The following is a 5,542-nucleotide window of genomic DNA, read 5'->3' as shown; positions in this document are numbered from 1 at the left end:
ACTTACTGGAGGGGAGCTGGTTGGAGGGGGTTGGGTTAAATGGGTGATGGGTATTAAGGACGACACCTGTGATGAGCATTGGGCGTTGTATGTAAGCGATGAATCACTGAATTCTACACCGGAAACTAATATTCTATATGTTAATTAACTGGAATTTTTAAAAGATTTTATTTATTTATTCATGAGAGACACACACAAAGAGAGAGAGGCAGAGACACAGGCAGAGGGAGAAGCAGGCTCCATGCAGGGAGCCAGACGTGGGACTCGATCCCGGGTCTCCAGGATCACGCCCTGGGCTGAAGGCGGCGCTGAGCTAACCGGGCTGCCCAATTAACTGGAATTTAAATAAAAACTTGAAAAAAATTTGTTCTGGGACAGGTGGGTAGCCACATGCAAAAGAATGAAGCTGGACATTTACATCACACCACAAACTAATACCAAAATGCACCAAAGACCTAAATATAAGAGGTAAAACTTTAATACTATTAGGAAAAGTTTGTGGGCAAATAGTCATGCCCTTGGATTTGGCAAAGAATTATTAGATATGCCACAAAAAGCCAAAACAGAAAAAAAATCAATTGGATTTCATCAAAATTAATAACTTTTTTACCTCAAGGGTACCATCAAGAAAGTGAAAACACACACCAGCTGTACAGTTGTGAGAATGTAAAATGGTATAGCCAGTATAGAAAACAGTATGGTAGCTCCTCAAAAATTAAGTACACAGTTATGATATGATCCAGTGATACTACTGGATATAGTTCTGGGTAGTATATACTCAAAAGAATTGAATGCAGGTACTCAAACAGGTATTTCTATACCCATGTCCATAGTAGCATCATTCATGAGAGCCAAAAGGTGTTAGCAACCCATGTGTGGATCAATGAATGAATAACAACATTTAGTATATACATACAATAGAATAATATTCAGATTTAGAAAGAAAAGGCATTTTGATATATATACTGCAACATGGGTGAACCTTAAGGACATTATGGTGTTTGGGTTTTTTAGTTTTCCTTTTTTAGAGAGAGAGAAAGAGAGAGAGAGATGTGAGTTGGGGTGAGGAGGAAGAAGGGGCAGAGGGAGAGGGAGAGTCTTAAGCAGAATCTGTGCTGAGCACAGAGCCCAGATGCAGGGCTTGATATCATGACCCTGAGATCATGCCCTGAGCCAAAATCTAAAATCAAGAGTTAGAGGCTTAACTGACTGAGCCACCCAGGATGGGTTCTTTCTTTCTTTCTTTCTTCTTCTTTCTTTCTTTCTTTCTTTCTTTCTTTCTTTCTTTCTTTCTTTCTTTCTTTCTTTCTTTTTTCTTTCTTTCTTTCTTTCTCTCTCTCTCTTTCTTTCTTTCTTCTTTCTTTCTTTCCTTCTTTCCTTTCTTTTCTTCTTTCCTTTCCTTTCCTTTCCTTTTCTTTTCTTTTTTTTTCTTTTCTTTCTTCTTTCTGATATTATGTTAAGTGAAATAAGCCAGTCACAAAAGGACAGCTACTGTATGAATCTACTTGTTTGAAGTACCTAGAATGTGAAATTCATAGAGACAGCAAGTAAAATGGTGGTTGCCAGGGCCTGAGAGGTGAACTAATGGACAGATACTGTTTAATGTGTACAGATTTTCAGTTTGGAAAAATGAAAATGTACTGAGATGGGTTTCCCAATTTCAGTGTACTTGTTACTAATGAACTGTACATTGATATGTAAATTTTATGGCATATATACATATTACCACAATCAAAAGTAAAAATTTTAAGGGGCACCCGGGTGACTTAGTCAGTTGGGCATCCAATTCTTGGTTTTGGTTTAGATCATGATCTCAGGGTTGTGGGATGGAGTCCCGTGTCAGGCTCTGTGCTCAGTGCAGAGTCTGATTGAGATTCTCTCCCTCTCTATCTGCCACTCCCCAGACTTGCTCTCTCTCTCTCTCTCTCAAATAAATACATAGAATCTAAAAGTAAAAATTTTAAAGCAAGAGAGTGAAAACAACTCACAGAATGGAAGAAGATTTTGTAAACCATATATCCGATAAGGAATTTGTATCAAAAATATACAAATAACTCTTATAACTCAATAATACAGGGGATCCCAGGGGGGCTCAGTGGTTTGGTGCCTGCCCTTGTCGGTCCAGGGTGTGATCCTGGAGTCCCGGGATCGAGTCCCGCATCGGGCTCCCTGCATGGAGCCTGCTTCTCCCTCTGCCTGCGTCTCTGCCTCTCTCTCTCTGTGTGTGTCTCTCATGAATAAGTGAATAAAGTCTTTAAAAAAAACAAAACAAAAAACAACTCAATAATAAAAAGTCAAACCACCCAAATTTAAAATGTCAATAGATGTTTTTCCCAAAGAAGATGTACAAACAGTCGAGAACACATGAAGAGATGCTAGACATCATTTGTCATCAAGGAAATTAAAAAAAAACCCAATGAGTTACCACTTCGTAACCACTAAGATAGGTAGAATCAAAAAGTAAGATAAGTTTTGTCTAGGATATAGAGAAATCTGAATCCTCATGCACTGGTGGTGCAATATAAAATAATGCAACTACTTTGGAAAGCAGTCTGACATTTCCTCAAAAATTAAACCTAGAATTTCTGTAGGACCCATCAATTCATTCTATTCTAGGTATATATCCAGGAGAAATGAAAATATATGTCCAACCAAAAACTTGTACGTGAAAATTTATTGCAATGTCCTTCCTAATAGCAGAAAGGTTGGAAACAAACAAACAAAAAAAGGTTGGAAACAAACCAAATGTCCATTAAAGCATGAATGGGTAAACTAAATGTGTTTTATCCATATAGAATATTATTTGGCTATAAAAATGAATTATCCATACAGGTGACAACATGGATGTTCCTTGGAAAAAGTATGCTAAGTGACTGAAGTTAATTACAAAGACAACATTATTATATGATTCCATTCATATGTAATTCCAGAAGAGGGAAATCTATAGTGGCAGAGGTCATGTAAGGCTGTGGCTTGAAGGAGGAAGATGGGAAGATGGGAAAGTTAGAGCTGAAGACCACAGGACTTGCTTTTTGAGGTGACAAAAATGTTGAAAAATTGTGGTGCTGATTGCACATATCTGTGAATATACTGAAAACCCACTGAATTGTACACACTAAAGGGATGCATTCTATGGTAGTGTATTCTATCTCAGTAAAGCTTAAATGCACTAGGAGTTTTTGAACCAATGTGTTAAGTATATTAAAAGATTAAAAATAAAAAAGATTTCAGGGGCACCTGGCTGGCTGAGTCAGTAGAGCATGCAGGTATGGCATGTAACTCTTGATCTCCTGGTCAAGATTTGGAGTCCTATCTTGGTCATAGAGCTTACTTTTTAAAAGAGAGAGAGGCGGGCACCTGAGTGGCTCAGTCCACTGAGCGTCTGCCTTTAGCTCAGGTCATGATCCCAGGGTCCTGGGATTGAGCCCCACCTCATGCTCCCTGCTCAGCGATGAACCTACTTGTCCCTCTCCCTCTGCTGCTCCCCCTGCTTGTGCTCTGTCAAACAAAATCTTTAAAAGAGAGAGAGCTGTCAGGTATATCTAACATTTCTATAACCTCTTATTAGTTGGGTTTTTTTTTTTATCTTTCATTGTTTTTAACTAATGGTGAAAATAGGAATTCAGTTGTCTTAGTGATATCACAGACATTTATATCTAAAATCTCTAGGCACATACTCAAACTATCTAAAATAAATTTCCTTCTAGTGTAAAATGTACACCTGTTTTATTGAACATAACTTGCAACCTCTGGTTGGTCAGAGAAGAGTAGCTTATAAATGAACTGAAGAGTCCTGTACCAAGACTTGGGCTGTGGGGTACATTCTTGCCACCAGAGCCAAGTGCTTGGGAGGCCATGGAATTCTTTAGCTGATGTGCCATATAGACCTTTACTCTATGAAGTATATAAAATTGTTCTCATGAGAAGTTTTTGCAAGATCCCAGCTCAGAAAAAAACAAAACAAAACAAAACAAACACATGGAAAGTTAAAAAAAAAAAACTCACTGAAACTATTAGAATAGGAAATATCGTCATGCGGTCCTGGGTGAAAGCTAACACACATCCAGTTTGAGTCAGAACTGAAGTGAAGCACGTGCAGAAGCCCCAGTGAATTGCCCTAGGGTTACCTTTAGTGCACTGTAATACTAAAATCTTCCAGGGTCTGGGCTGTTCCACCATTTTTTGAACATGCCACCTATGTACTAGCATGAGAGCACACTAAGTATGCATGATAAAACTAAAATTAAGTAACGGAATATGTATAAATTCCTTAATCCATATGTAAGCTTCCTGTCCCTGCCTCCTCCCACACTAAATAAAAGCTAATTGCATTAACCCCAAGGCCAAACACTGCTTTGGGAAATAGTCCTGTAAACAAGAGTCACAGGTCCATGAGTAGTTTCTCAGCCTCATGCCAAATCCCAAATCAAACCCAGGGAGGACCTCAGACCCTCTAGTCTCTAGTCCCCGTCTGGCCTGGCCTAGCCTAGTCTGGGCGCCCCTCCTACCCTGAACAAGGGCGTCGCTCCACTGGGACTCCGGAACTCCCTGCGCACACCTGTGTCCCCACATTTGGAAGGGCCTGCAGGGGATGCCTGGCTGGCTCAGCGGTTGAGGGTCTGCCTTCGGCTTAGGGCGTGATCCAGGGGTGGGGGATTGAGTCCCTCATTGGGATCCCTGTAGGGATCCTGCTTCTCCCTCTGCCTGTGTCTCTGCTCTCTCTCTCTCTGTCTCTCTCTGTCTCTCATCAATAAATAACATATATATATAAATTATTATATATAAATTATTTATTTATTACTTATATATATTTATTATTTATTATATATAAATTATTTATTATATAAATAATATATAAGTATATATTATTTATAAAAAAGAATGACTAGCAGGATGACGCCACTCTCCCGTTAGGGCCTGGACCAAGTTTTGTCTAAAAGCAAACGTCCAAGGAGCTGACAGGTTCCCGACCACCCGCAGGGATGGGTTCTCCTAAGCAATCAGACCTCCTGTTGTCACTCAGGAGCAGAGGGGCGGGTCCCTGCGAGCTGTCCAATCAGGGGCGCCGCAGGGGCGGGTGGGCGTGGCGACGCTCGGCAGCCGCTTGGACGCCGGTGACCTCGCTGGTGATCGCATCTCACCTGCGCGTAACGGTCTCAGGTGGTTCTGCTGGAGCATCAGTCGCGCAGATTGATGCACCTGCTGCGGGCGCCGTAGGGACGACGCCCGCGGACCCAGAAGCCGGGAAGCGGTGAGTGGGCGGGGCCGGGGGTGCCAGGACGGGCGGAGGGGCTGGGCTAGCAGCCAGGACCCCGGCGTCCTGTCCGGTCCCTGCGCGCGGCCGCGTCTCCCCGGATCGTACGGTGACCACGAGGAGGGTCGTCAGGGGACAGTCGTGACTCGGTCGTGATTCGTGCGCGGGAGGTGCTGTGGTCCGAGGGCCCCAGTCCGTCCTTACTCCCAAGGGGCACCTGTTTTCTCCTGAGAGTTCCAGATGTTTGGGAAACTGAGTCTCAAATCCACGACCCTGTCCCCAAGCCTA

This window comes from Vulpes lagopus, chromosome 7 (assembly GCF_018345385.1).
Source record: "Vulpes lagopus strain Blue_001 chromosome 7, ASM1834538v1, whole genome shotgun sequence".
In the NCBI taxonomy this organism is placed as follows: Eukaryota; Metazoa; Chordata; class Mammalia; order Carnivora; family Canidae; genus Vulpes; species Vulpes lagopus.
Note: the sequence above shows the minus strand (reverse complement) of the source record.